This window comes from Lactuca sativa, chromosome 2 (assembly GCF_002870075.4).
Source record: "Lactuca sativa cultivar Salinas chromosome 2, Lsat_Salinas_v11, whole genome shotgun sequence".
Taxonomy (NCBI): Eukaryota; Viridiplantae; Streptophyta; class Magnoliopsida; order Asterales; family Asteraceae; genus Lactuca; species Lactuca sativa.
The window spans coordinates 103514854-103529702 of NC_056624.2; positions in this window are offsets into that span (position 1 = coordinate 103514854).

A 14849-nucleotide genomic window follows, 5' to 3' on the forward strand; every position below is an offset into this window, starting at 1 on the left:
ACCTTATGAGCACTCATGAACGTTGTAGCAACCATTTCTATGTCTAATTCACCTTAGACAAATCTTACAAGCCAAAGTCATGACAGTCTTGATTTATATCTACTTCCGACATATGACTGACCGTGGAGAATTTGAATAAAATAATTATTCTGGAAGTCAAAACATGCAAAATTGAAACGATAGTAAACGATCAACATAGGATAGTAACACTTTACTCATAAATAAATAACAACTTTTACTTAATCATCAAATGTCAATTACATTTTACAATTTTCAGAAATCTAATTATTAAAACTAATATCGTCCCTCAACCCGATGCTTATTGCATGCTGCAAATGCCTAACCCTAGTTAGTCCCTTCGTGAGGGGATCTGCAGGGTTCTCTTCTGACGATACCCTCTTTACCACTAGGAGTCCTTCTTCTATCTTTTGTCTTATGAAGTGGTATTTTCTGTCAATGTGTCTGGATCTACTGTGATCTCTTGGTTCCTTGGCTAAGGTAACCGTACTGTTGCTGTCACAGAAAATCTTCATAGGCTCTTGTATAGTTGGCACAACTCCAAGATCTCCAATGAAGTTCTTCAGCCATATCGCCTCCTTCGCCGCTTCACTAGATGCTATGTACTTTGATTCACAAGTAGAATTAGCTACTGTCTCCTGCTTGGAACTTTTCCAAGTAATTGCTCCTCCATTTAGGGTAAAGACCCAGCCTAACTGAGAGTGGAAATTATCCTTGTCAGTATGAAATCTAGCATCACTATACCCAATCACTCTCAAGCCATCACTCCCACCAAGGGTAAGGACCCAATCCTTAGTCCTCCGTAGGTACTTGAGAATATTCTTTACCGCAGTCCAGTGTGCTATGCCAGAATTTCCCTGAAACTAGCTAACCATGCTCAAAGCAAAGGCCACATCAAGGCGATTACAAGTCATAACATACATGATCGAGCCAACAGTGGAAGCATATGGAAATCGACTCATCTCAGCTATTTCAGCCTATGTACTCGGACTCTGCGTCTTACTCAGTTTGGCATTGTGCTGGATCAGTAAGTCCCTTTTCTTGGAATTCTGCATGTTGAATCTTTTCAACACCTTATCCAAGTAGGTACTCTAACTAAGTCCAATTAGTCTCTTACTCCTGTCTCTTAATATCCTTATCCCTAGGATATAGGCAGCTTCTCCAAGGTTGGGATGTCATTTCTCACAAAAGACTCCTCTCCTTGCCACAAGGACCACATTCTCACTGGGTCTGTAGAAGAGGTAACCAAATGATTTCTGTGGGTAGCCGATGGAAATACACCTCTCACTTCGAGGTTCGAGTTTTTCGTTAGAATCACGCCTCAGAAAATCCTCGGAACCCCAAATCTTGATGTGGTCTAGATTTGGAACTTTCCCAGTCCACATCTCGTGAGGTGTTTTGGCAAACTTTTTGGTAAGGACTAGATTAAGGATGTGGGAGGCAGTCTCTAAGGCATACCCCCAGAATGAGATTGGTAACGAAGCTCGACTCATCATGGAACGAACCATGTCCAACAAGGTTCGATTGCGCCTCTCGGCAACACCATTCAGCTGTGGTGTCCTAGGAGGTGTCAATTGTGAGACTATCCCACCTTCCTTAAGATAGTCAAGGAACTCAATACTAAGATACTCTCCTCCCCGATCGGATCGGAGCATCTTGATATTCCTGCCCAACTGATTCTCGACTTCCTGCTTAAACTCTTTGAACTTTTTAAAGGTTTCTGACATATGCTTGATTAAGTAGATATATCTATATCTGCTATAATCATCAGTAAAAGTCACATAGTACCGATTAGCATCCATTGTGGCCGATTTGAAGGGTCCACACACATCTATGTGTATGAGATCCAACAAACCCTCACCGCCTTCACAAGTACCAGTGAAGGGTGACTTTGTCATTTTTCCAAGTAAACAAGACTCGCAACTATCATCCGAATTTAGGTCAAATGATTCCAAAACTCCAGCCTTCTGGAGTTGGCCTATGCACTTCTTGTTAACATGTCCAAGACGACAATGCCACATAGATGATTTATATAAGCTCATCGAAGAATCGATATGATATACATTATTTCCAAAGTTATCTACAATCGACACAGTTTCATATACACCATCACAAGGTAATGCTTTAAAATAAAACACATTATTATAAAAAGGATCAATAACACCAATTTTATTATCAAATGAAAATGTGAAACCTTGTTTGTACAAAATATGAAGGGAAGTAATATTTCTCGCCATTTTTGACGAGTAACAACATTTACTCAAATATAAAGTTAACCCATTATTAAGCAATAAAGAATAAACTCCAATCTTGGTCACAGGTGATGCTTTCCTATTGCTAATGATTAGGTTTATCTTCTCGTGCTCCACTTCTTCACTACTTTTTAGGCCCTGCACATCAGTACAAATGTGAATACCGCAACCTGTATCAAGCACCCAAGAGTTAGTATGTAATGAGTTACTAGACAATATAATATAAATACCTGCATGGGCGAGTTTAACTTTCCCATCCTTTACATCCTGCAAGTATTTGTGGCAGCTTCGCTTCCAGTGCCCCTTTTCGTGGCAGTAGAAGCATTGTGCTTCCTTTGGGTTTGAAGAAGGAGGAATGAGACCTTTCTTGGTCTCACTTGAAGAGGAGCCATCAAGGGACTTTCCCTTGGTACCCTTCGAATGGGTCTTCCTCTTCTTCCCCTTTCCTTGCCCAATTGCTAGAACAAGGGCTGCAGTAGGAGTAGTAGTAGAGGTAACAACTGACTTGCCTTTAAGGCCATTTTCATCAGTCCTTAAAATCCCTTGAAGTTTGCTAAGCGTGAATTCCTCCTTGTTCATATGATAATTCATACGAAACTGATCATAACTTGGAGATAAGGAATGGAGAATGATATCAATCGCCATGTCCTCGGGAAAGTCCACATTATGCTTCAGCAACCGGTCCACGAACCTTTGCATTTATTGCAAGTGACCGGTGATGGGTTCACCATCCTTCATCCTAGCTGTTATAATGGAGGAGATGATTTCATACCTCTCTTGACACGCGCTCTGATGGTACCTTTCCATCAGATCCATGTGCATCTCATAGGGGTAGAAATCTTCATAGGATTGCTGGAGTTCGGGAGTCATGGTAGCCAACATGATGCATGACACTTTGGTAGAATCCCTCTCATGTGTAGTGTACTACGCAACCTCCTCAGGAGTAGCAATGGACTTATTGATGACCTTAATCTCCCTATCAAGGACATATTCCTTGTCCTCATAACGGGTAATCATCCTGGTGTTTCTAATCCATTCATTGAAGTTAGACCCATCAAAAGTGACTTTCCCGCACGAGTTCATGAGGGAAAAAGAGCCTGTAGGGTTTGAGCCAGCAATAGTGTTGTTTGACATTTGAAAAGAAAGAAGGACATGTTTAATTAGATGAAGAATCCTTAATAAGTCACCCAAATGAAATATTAAGGCTCGGACCCTACAAACTATTTCATAACTTGGAAGAGGGATGTCGTAATCCAAGATACAAAATATTTGAAGGTAGGTAAATGACGATTTACCAATTTCCACCATGAAAAACAAAATAAATGATTAAATTTTAATTGGATTTGAAACTCCTAGATCTTTGAGATACATTGAACTTTCAATGGCATGTTTGAATCTCGATTGTGCGCTCTCAAGTTTGTGATTGGGATGTCGAGGATCACAAACAAGGTGTGAATAACCATGCAAATTGAATTGGTACCCTTCATTTTATCATCAAATCGATGTGCCGGTTAACCACATGCGCTCCACCGATCTATGATAAAACTTAAGTCACCCTTTTCCACTCTTACTAGTCCTTGTTAGTGTGCCGGTTAACCACACACGCTCCACTAACGACTTGGTAAGGTACAAAGTGTAATTTCATGGGTTAGCACCTATTTCACATTTTCCTAAAGTAACTAAGATTGGGCATTAACAAAGGTTTAGTTACTTTATAATTTCATTATAATTTTAATGAGGATTAAAGTCCTATCCTACCCGTTCGGCTAACGACCCTCCACCAGTCAAGGAAGCGGTGGGTGAGAGTGGACACCCATTAAACAACCATTTTATAGGCAGTAACCTTATACCCCCCTTATAGACCGGCTTCGTGAATGAGGCCTACTAACGGTAAGACTGACTTATTCTTATACATATATATAATAATTAAACTTTTAATATTATAGAAGTATAAGGGTTGAATTTTAAACTTTTAAAATTCTAAGGTTTAATTTGGAATTAAAGTATTTAATGTGTGAGACTCTACAAATTCCGAACTTGAGGGCAAGTTTTTGAAACTATTCAAGACTTTTCATTTCATAACTTATGAGTTTTAATGGTCCATTAAAATGAAGACTCTTCATTTTATGTATCCTCTTATTCTTTAATGACACTTTTAAAGAAGTGACTTTTGGTTATCCATAACTTGAGGACAAGTTATGGACTCCATCATTAGCCATTAAGATCAAGAATCATACTTACAAGCAAGTTACACATATTTCCTATGATCTTCTAAAACTCATAAGAACATGAAGATTCATATCAAAATTTCAAGAATCATATTAACACATATAAAACATGGAAATTTGATATTAGCCATTGTAAATGGATTAGCATAAGCATTACACCATCTAAAACAAGTTTTAAAACACCAAAATAGTTTAGGGTAATGTTTCTAGTCCATTTCCAGCAGCAAAAGTCAAAAAACTGCATTTTGGGGCTCCTACTCGTCGAGTTCCCCATGGACTCGGCGAGTTCATGTTGCAGAGTGCAGAATTTCGATCTTTTTCAACAAGTTTGCATCAAGTATCAAGAAAACAAGCCTAGGCTCTGATACCACTGTTGGGTTTTGAGCATACTAACACTTCTATGGTGTACATGCAACCTTAGAAACCTTGGATCTATGTTTTCTCTAAAATACATGCAAATTTGATTTCCAAGGTTTACAACCTAACTAGGATGTTATAGGGTACTTGTAATACAAAAATTTAAGTAGAATAACATACCTTTCTTTTGTGGTTGATTGCTTGGAGTTCATGAGACTAGCACCAATAGTGTGGATGCCTCAAGTGGTGTCACAAATCACCAAAACTAGTTGGAAGCTCTTGAGAGAATAAGAAAACTATAGAAATCGGCTCACCCTGATGCTGACACACACTTAGTGCCAATTCTTGAACCAAAGACTCCTTTATATAGTATGGAGGATTAAGGTTAAACCCTAATACCCATGACTCTTCATTTACCTAGGATCCATGGGTTAAAAGCTCCATCGACTATCCATGGACCTCATATACTCTTAGCCCATCCTAAATAAATCTTAGCCCAATATATATATATATATATATATATATATATATATATATATATATAAGAGTCCATATTTAATTAGCTCCATATTGATCACTAAATTAATTATTGATCAATACTAATTAAATAATTATGATTTCATATTAATATATTATAACTAATAATATATTAATATATCATAAATTAACATCTTATTCTCAAAAGTATATCCATAAGTGCAACCCAAATGGACCATGCCGGGTCGGGTCAAGTTGATACCAAATATAGTTACGAACTTAGATACATTATCCAACAATTATGTGGGTTTTATGTGGTGTTGGTATTTGGGGGAAACTTACGAAGATTTGGGCTTACAATTTTGGGTTATGTTTCAGGTACCTCAGATGATCGTGGGAATGCTACAAGTTGGTATCAGAGCCTTCGTTTGAGTGAAATGGAGGAACACTCGTGTAAATCCAATATCAAACTAAGGAAAAAGATTTTTCAGACAATTTTCAAATGGTTTTTAAAATAATGAAGGAGGATGCGATGTGTACGATCAACCGGAGCTAGTAAGTAGACCCCAAATTACCACACAATTATTTGGTATTATGTTATGTTATGATTAGAACATCATGCTAGTGATAGGATATGGATCCTTAGGAACCTTATGATAGAACTACCTAATATTTGATGCCTTATCTCTTGTAGAGTACCCTATTGATTGTTGTATGACTCTTTTGTGTGTGAACTAACCATTGAGTGAATACGCTACATCATATACTACATGAGTTAAATGGTCTTAGGGTGGGGGATTTGGTCCTGCTGCGAATCTCTTGTCTGAGTCCAACCATTGTAGAATTGAATCATTTAGCCTAAGATTGTTTAAATTGTGTAGTATGTGATAGTGTTCATGCGATAGTTATTTGGCACCAATGGAGGGTCACGTGGTGGTTGGTGGTAGGATGAGTTATGTGGGGTCTATCGGCCAGTTACTTCATTTTTCGTCTTCCTCTAGGAAGTATGGATAGAGTGTATGATTATGGTAGTGTGCAAGCATTGGTAGGGTTGTTGTGATGATCCTTTGGGACAAATACGAGTAGGTGTGGAAGGTAGTATAGGCTTGTACTTCTGAAATCACAGGACCCGTACGTGTAGCAAGGAAGTTAGAACCCCTAGGGGTTTGTTGGGAGTTGGCTCCCCTGGTAGGATATGAATTTCCTCTGATATCTCTCTGGTTTATGTTCAGTGTGGTGACGACAAGGTGATTGGATGCAGGATCCAGACCAGGATCAGGAGCTAGTGGCCAGGATAGGCCGGTGTGGTCCATCGAGCAGATGTGGGATATGATTTCAGTAGAAGTTTTTCATATTTTTCAAGACGAATTATCCGGTGTCATAAATCGGATCACTGACAGGGTAATTACTAGGATCGAGGAGCAAGATGCAGCTCTGCAGACTGTAAGAGGTGTTGCTAGTGAGATGACTGTTGGCAAAGATCAGGTTGAGGGGACACAACTAGGAAAGAAGAGGAGAGCTCTTTCAACAGAGGAAGAGGAGACTGAGGTTGCTGACCTAGGTGCTGGAAGCTAGGAGAATCATGAGGTGTGTGGAAAGTGTAGGGGAACTCACAGATTTGCTTGTCACAAGTTCACGTGCTTCAAGTGTGGGGAAAGAGGGCATGTGCAACAGGATTGTAAGAAGGATCAAATATGCTTTCACTATCACCAACTAGGTCATTTCAGGTCCAACTGTCTTGCTTTGGAGGCGGAGGGAGCTCAGGTCCCAACGCTCATCGTTCCTCATGAGGTCAAGGTCGAGCTGCAAGAAATCTCTAGTATATAATTCGACCCCACCAATTCTGTATTGATATTATGGCGAAATTGTTCTTGATCGATGTTGTATCTGCCTTGGAATCTTGTTGGGTATTGGTAAGTAGTACCTTCGGGTTAGTTCTCCATTTTTCCTGATTTATGTATTGCGAATCTTCATATGTCATTTCGCATGTCAAGAGTCATAAGTGGGTCGTATCGTGTTGGATAGGATTTAGTGGTTTTAGTGAATTGTTTTGGTTCCTTTGGTGGATCCAGTTCAGGGTTATGGATTGGAAGATCTATGGTCAAGCAGCAGGATAATTCATCAGCAAAGTCGGAGTTCTGGCATGATGACATTCGTTCAGGTAGGACCGATATTTTCCATGAGAGAACCTTTGGGTTAATGTAACATCTAAAAATATGGTCCCAAAAATTTCGTTTTAATATAAGATAAAAGTGTAACTTTCCATATTTTCCAAATATTTGAAATAAGCCAGTATAACAATTTTCATAAATTTGAGTATGTTATAACAAAATCCAAATGGTGCGTGCAATGCAGTCATCTTGAGCTCTTCCCTCTGGAACCAGAAGTACTTGAAACATAAACTGAAAACTATAAGCACGAAGCTTAGTGAGTTCCCACATAATACCACAAACCAATTATACAATAAACAAATAGTGGTCCCCGCCCGGCTTCGGACCCCGTCTGGCATCGGGCCCCGCCCGACATCGTGCTGAGCTCGGTAAAACGGGCATCGCCCAACATACAATAACATATATCAAATAACACATACACATGCAATAATCACATGACATACGAATATCCATCAGGCCCCGCCCGACATCGGGGCTTAGCCCAGAAAGCATATAAGCACCTACACATGCTAAAGTCACAAAGACAACAAGCATACTAACATAACATAACATAAACATTGGTGCCTTCGAAGCATAGAACAACAAGGAGACTCACCTCGAATGCTGAAAGATAACTGGATAAATCCCCGGCCCTGGAAACAACTCTACTTAATCCCTAAACAGAAGCAATCCCTTAGATACCGACCCATACTTTAAATTCCATAAAAGGTCAAGCTTGGCCAAAGTCAAGGTCAAAGTCAAAGTCAACGCTCCGAGTTGATTCGACTCGTCGAGTTATCCTTCAACTTTCCGAGTTTCCATGAATCACAAAATCGTGATATATCGAATCAATTTGTCGAGTCTCCCTTTTAACTCGTCGAGTTCTTTGTTTTCAACAGAATTAGGACAAACCCAGACCAACTCGCCGAGTTCCCTTATGGACTCGTTGAGTTCATCAGTCTATCAAGCCACTTGATGTATTAAGCCACTATTCTTCAAATCAAGGCCTTATATTCCAGATCTAGACTGAAAACACATCTAGAAGGGTAAAGTTTTCAACTTTACCCATTAAGAACCATTCCAAAGACATTAATATATATATATATATATATATATATATATATATATATATATATATATATATATATATAAACACAAAGTGTAACTGTCCAAAAATACTAAATAAAAATTTCATTTTAGATCAACCAAAAACGAAGCTTTTATCTAAAGAAAATCAGAGTGAAAGTATTCTCCAAACATCAGAGTCAAATCAAACCAATTAATGCAGAATGAAACTCCAGGGGTTGCAGTATGATTAAGCCGAACCCTTCCCTTTGGAACTCGAAGTACCTAAAAATATTTAAAACATAAACCATAATCATAAGGCTTAACGGGTTCCAAAAAATACCACATAGCATACATAACAATGAGTCCCAACCCTAGGGTTGTATTTCAACCCATGTGAATACTATGATTTAACCATAGTCTTACAATAACTTTCGTTGCTACAACGCAAATACAGTCTTTCCTGCCACGATCCAACCATGGTCTTTCATACAAGTGTTGTGATCCAACCATAGTCTTTCATACAAGTGTTGTGATCCAACCATAATCTTTCATGTAAGAGTCACAAAGACAATCTAGCATCCTACACAGTGTAGTGAGAAGTGTAACGCCCAGTTTCTAGGTAAATTTCTTAAAAATTCTTAGTGTTAATTTATTTTTCATAGTGGCCTATTACGCTGGGCATAATTAAGGTACACTGGGCGTACCTTGATGAATCTTGGAAACAAGGTTTTCTCCCTTGTACGTTGGGCGTACCTAGCATATGCTGGTCGTACTCGAGTCAGGGGCGAACCTTAAATTTTAGGGTTTGAACCCTATCTAAGCACTTTATAACCTGAAGGCCTCTTCTATCATCAACCTCTTTCATCCCAAAGCAGTTCTAACGAAACCCTAATCCCTTTTAGAAAGTATTGAGCATTTTTGTGTGTTTTGGTGCATCTTGAAGAAAGAAGAACCCTTTGGATAAGCATTTGTTGGCTTAAAGCTTGTGGATCCAAAGTCTATTCACCTTTATAATCTTTTAGAATGTATAAAGTCTCAATCTTGGTGACTCCTTTTTTAGATCTATGCTAGTTAGAGTTTTGACATATTTTGTTCCCTTGGGCCAATTTTAGGCCTTAGGTCTTTATGGGTTTGGGACATTCTTGGGCCTTAGGTCTTTTTGAGTTTGGGCCATGGTTAGATAGGTTAAATAAGAAGAGCGTAAAATGGTCTTCACCCTTAGCGTGTCAGATTATAATCTGGACCTTTTATGGGTTATTACTCTGATTATTAATTAGGGTGAATTTGGAAATGTGCAGTGGGAGGAGTCGTGGTAGCAGGAGCCCAAGAGTATGACTTGTCTATCTTTAGATTGGGTTAAGTTTCCTCATTGTACTTATGGGTTGAAGGCACTAATGGCGACCCACTGGATTATGTTTTAGTATAGTAGTGATCTTTGTAACACTTACTGATATGTCTGTGTGCACTTGCTGTCTTTATGACTCTTGCTAGTATGACTGTATGCTTAGTTGTAGGGGTGAAACAGATGCATACCAGTTGAAAGATACCGAAAAAGTCAGAAGGGACTTTGAGAGTTAGAAGGGTCTCAGGGAGTCGAAAGGGACTTAGTGGTGAAATAAACCCGTTACATGTTTCAATATTATATGATGCAAGGATTAAACCACTTCTTGTTGATGAGTGATTCCATATCAATGATTCATGTTGATTTCACCTCAACGCGATTGAGACATCCTACTTCTTTCCACAAGTCTTCTTTATATGAACCTAATGATTCACTGTGCGATACCGCATACTGATAAAAGTTTGAAAATCTGTGCCGATGGTTAGGCTATGTATCGTAGCTTATCATACACTCCAATCTATTCTTGCCATATATTCTTCTTTTGAATTTCATGATTTAGCGTATGCAGCCAGATGCTGATGAGAATTCGAAAACTCTGTGTCGATGGGTATATCATTGTCCGTGATGTATTACATGTACCTACCTATTCTTTCCCAACAATTACTCTAATAAAAGAAGTTAAGGATTCATCATATAAAACCATATGCTGATGAGACTATGTAATTTTGTGTAAATGATCTACTATTGTAACAACATAATAATGTGATACACCTATCTTATCCTCTAACTTTATTTGATGTTTTTCTTTTAATTTCAGGTTACTTGTTGTCTCCTTTAAATAAAATCAAAAACAAAAAAAAATCAAAATAAAAAGAAGCAAAAAACAAAAAAGGTAGGAAATGTTTATTGATGCTGTCAAAAGAGGGAGAAATGTGTAGTTCTGATACAATTGTTACTTGATCATTCATCGAATAGAAGACACTCTTAAAATAAGAAGGTTATTCATCTAAGGGAGAGAAAAACTCAAATGTTGTTAATCCGATGGGGGAGCTAAAGCTAATGGGGAGTTAATATCAACCTTCTATCATTTTCTTATCATCTATCATTCCATTGCTATACGGTGATTGTTTCTGCTAATCTTACTACTTCTACTACCGATAACAAAAAATGGAAGAATCAATACACTTTCTCAGGGGAAGCAAAAGTTAAAGAACTTAAAGCTGAATAACTTAAAGAAAGTTCTTACTCTTAGGGGAGCACACACTGAAGAATTTATTGAAGATTAGTTTTGACATCATCAGATAGGGAGATTATAAGGTCACACCTTATGATCTGATGAGTTAAACATCATTACAGGTTGACCACCAACGCCAATGTCAGCACCAACACCAACATCAGCTCAAGAGTGTTCATCATTTCCATGAAGTTCATGATCTTAGTGATCTTTGTATATTAGGAAGATGTCTTTGTATATTAGGTAGTTATATTTTGTAAATATAATACAGATAACAGATCTGATATCTTGGTGATAAGGATCTATTTTTATGTAGATTAGATTAAATCCCTTTAATTAAGGGATTCACTTGATTAGTTTAGTATATATACAACATTAGGTTGAAACCCTAATGCACAACGACTTGGTGTCGTTAATCGTATTGGTGACCATCTTTGTGACAAACCGTCTTCTTGGTGAAGAAAAACCCCTTCTCGGTGAAGATAAACCCTTTCTTGGTGAAAGACAATTTAATGAATTCTTTGTGTTCTTTACTTTTCTATTCTTTATTTTGATTAGTTAGTTTGTTGTTGTTTATTATACTTGAAAGGTATTCGATCGATACAAACCTTCAATTATGCTTGTGCATCTAGATATAGACAATTGGGGATGATTGAAACATATGCATGCTATCGAGGTTCTAAAGAGTAAGACACGAAGAAGCCCCCTCGAAAAACTGGTACTCTCGGGGAATCTGATCAGTAATAGCATAGGTGATGAAAGTGATTAAACTGCTACAGAAAATCCGCCCCCACCAAACATTGAAGAACAACCTTGTGAAATCTTGTCACAAGTAAATGATCGTAATACGGATGGTATGCACCGATAACCACAGCCTAGAGTATTGTCAATTTAGCTTTTCCAGCCTTAGAAGTTTCAGCTTGCACAAAAAGAATTTTTCAGATAATTTTCAGACCAATTTTTAGGATTAGATGGATGATACTGTTATGATAAGATGAAGAAGAGTTGTACGTGAACAGACCAATAATGGATTTATAGAAAGTTGGTGCATGAAAACCAACATGAATCGCAGAACGGTTCATGGCGGGCATATTGAAAAAACCATAGAGTTGATCTACATGAAGTTGATAAGTGTTGCAGAAACAACAAAACATGAAGTAACCTACATGGGTAACTTCACTAACAGTAGATAAAACCTCTTTGGTCAACAGAGGTGATGTCGGGAAGTCGAAGTCTAAAAGCCTCTCCCAACAATTGTTGGCAAAGAGAGTGTGAATCCCGTCAGAAATGTGCAGCTCCTCAAGAAGAGCGACACTGGGAGCGCAAGTCTGATCACTGATTTCTCTGAGACGAAGCCAATTGTACTCTTCTACTGCAGAAAAGGAGTTCAGGTTTACTACTACACCATCCTATTGAATGGTTAATGGGTTGTCGTCTGGAATGTCAGCCTTTTGATGTCAACACTAAGGTCTGGGAGGCATGTTTCAGGTAAGTGGGGAATAGGGACAGGTCTGGCACAAATAACTGACTAACTACTCCCAGTCGGATACGCAAGCTCGCATAGATATCACTACAAGAAAAATGTGATTTTTCTAGGTAAGGATTCCGTTGCGAAAATATAAAATTCCGTTACAAAGGATGAATAGCGATGGAATTTGTGATGACCTATTTTCGTCCCAAAAAACCCCGTGGCGAGCGTTTTCTAGGGAAACAATCATTCCGTTGTAATTGTGACAACATAATGAAATCCGTGGTAGATGGTATTCAGTCGTGTATTCCGTAGTAGGATTCCATCACAAATTCCGTTGTAGTTAATTCCTAGCAAAATCCGTTGTGATGGTTCCCTAGCAAATTCTGTGGTGGTGATTCCCTAGTAAATTTTGGGGTGGTGATTCCCTAGAAAATTCTATGGTGATGAATCCCTAGCAAATTTCGTGGTGGTGATTCCCCAGCAAATTCAATGGTGATGAATCCCTAGCAAATTCCATGGTCATGGATTCCTAACAAATTTGGTTGTGATGAATCCCTAGCAACTTCCGTTTGATGACTTCCTAGCAAATTCCGTGGTCATGAATCCATAGCAATTTTCGTGGTGTATATTATATAGCAGATTCCATATCAAAGATTCCATAGCAGATTCCATATCAAAGATTCGATATGGACGGATGGTATTGATTTATAAATTAGATCCAAATTAGTTTGTAGTAACATATGAAAAACAAAAATAACAAAAAAATTAAGTAACATTATATCATAAAATAATACAATAATTATTAATTACGTGGAAAATGGAAAATGGCTAATCTAAAATAAATACTTTGCAATAAACATATCAAAATTTTATGATCTACTAGTGTTCTTGTTTTGTAATGACATTAATAAGATCCATTGCCGTTTTAATTTGTTTTTCATGTTGTCAGACTCTTGCGTTGTTTTTATCTTCTTGGGCCTTCATCATTTCTTTAAGCTCTTCGTTTTGCTCTTTTTGTTTAGCAACAAGCTCCCTCATGTATTCTATTTCATCATTTTTTTTGGAATTTAACATACATCTTTTTTACAGTTATTATTGGGAACCGCCTTTGCAAAAGAACCTAATCCATAAAGACTTTTTTTTTTGTCATGACCACCAACAACATCATAAAATAACTTTTCCTCCTCAAATTCAGTACCTTCAGCTTCCAACTCTTCCTGTTTTTTTGTATAGGCCGACTACAAAATAAAAATAATATAAGTTAAAAGATTTTAAAGTTATGAATGACATTATAGACTAGCTACAATATAAAAGTTTAATTGCACTGAAATGAATATTACATGAATTTTTCTATATTTTTTATTTTTGAAAGTGACTCCATCGTGATTGTTCGTGTGTGTATACATGAATAATTCACTATGGGGTGGATCACGTCCTAACTTCCTCTTCTGCATAAATACCATAAAATTTCAAATATACAGATAAACATAACATTGATGTACCATTAAAAAAATTACCAAATCAGAAACTATGTTCAAATGACTTGCGGATCCAGTGTTATGTGTAGGTGTGCTACTCCATCAGCCATACCGTTACGCCTATTTTTCTTGTTCTACTCGGATTTTAGCTTGTATTCATATGTATTCCATTTTAATTGCTAGGAGTTCCAGACTTCATGTGGAATATGAGCTGGTTTAAAGGCATGTGGGTTTCTTTATGGGCTCCGCATGTTGTAGAGATATTGTTCATAACTTTGTGCTGCTTTAATTGCCCAAGCTTGCCTCACCAACGAGTCTATTGTTTCATCCCAACAATATTTTTTCTACATATTAAAAATATAAACATAAGTTTAAATGTAAATGTTTACCAAACAACAATTTATCACATATAGTTAACTACTTCGAACTCCTCCCAATATAATTCACACATTTCTTTGGTTACTTTTCCCCAAGTGTACCCTTGTGGATCTAGTCTTTGTAAAAAGGACCGACTAATAAAGTGTGTACAAGGGCCTAGTGGCACGAGCCTGCAAATAATCATGTGATCGGTTTAGTTTTGAATTGATACGTACGTGTAAACAAAAAGGTTATTCATAGAAAAATTTGTAAGGTATGATTGGTAACTCACATTTTTTTCCAAACATGAGTAGTTAAATGTCCATTTGGTCCACAATCTTCAGAGGAATTGTTTTCACCTTTTACATTTTCCACAGCAGATCAATTCATGGTTGGTTTTGTTGGTGATGGGGTATT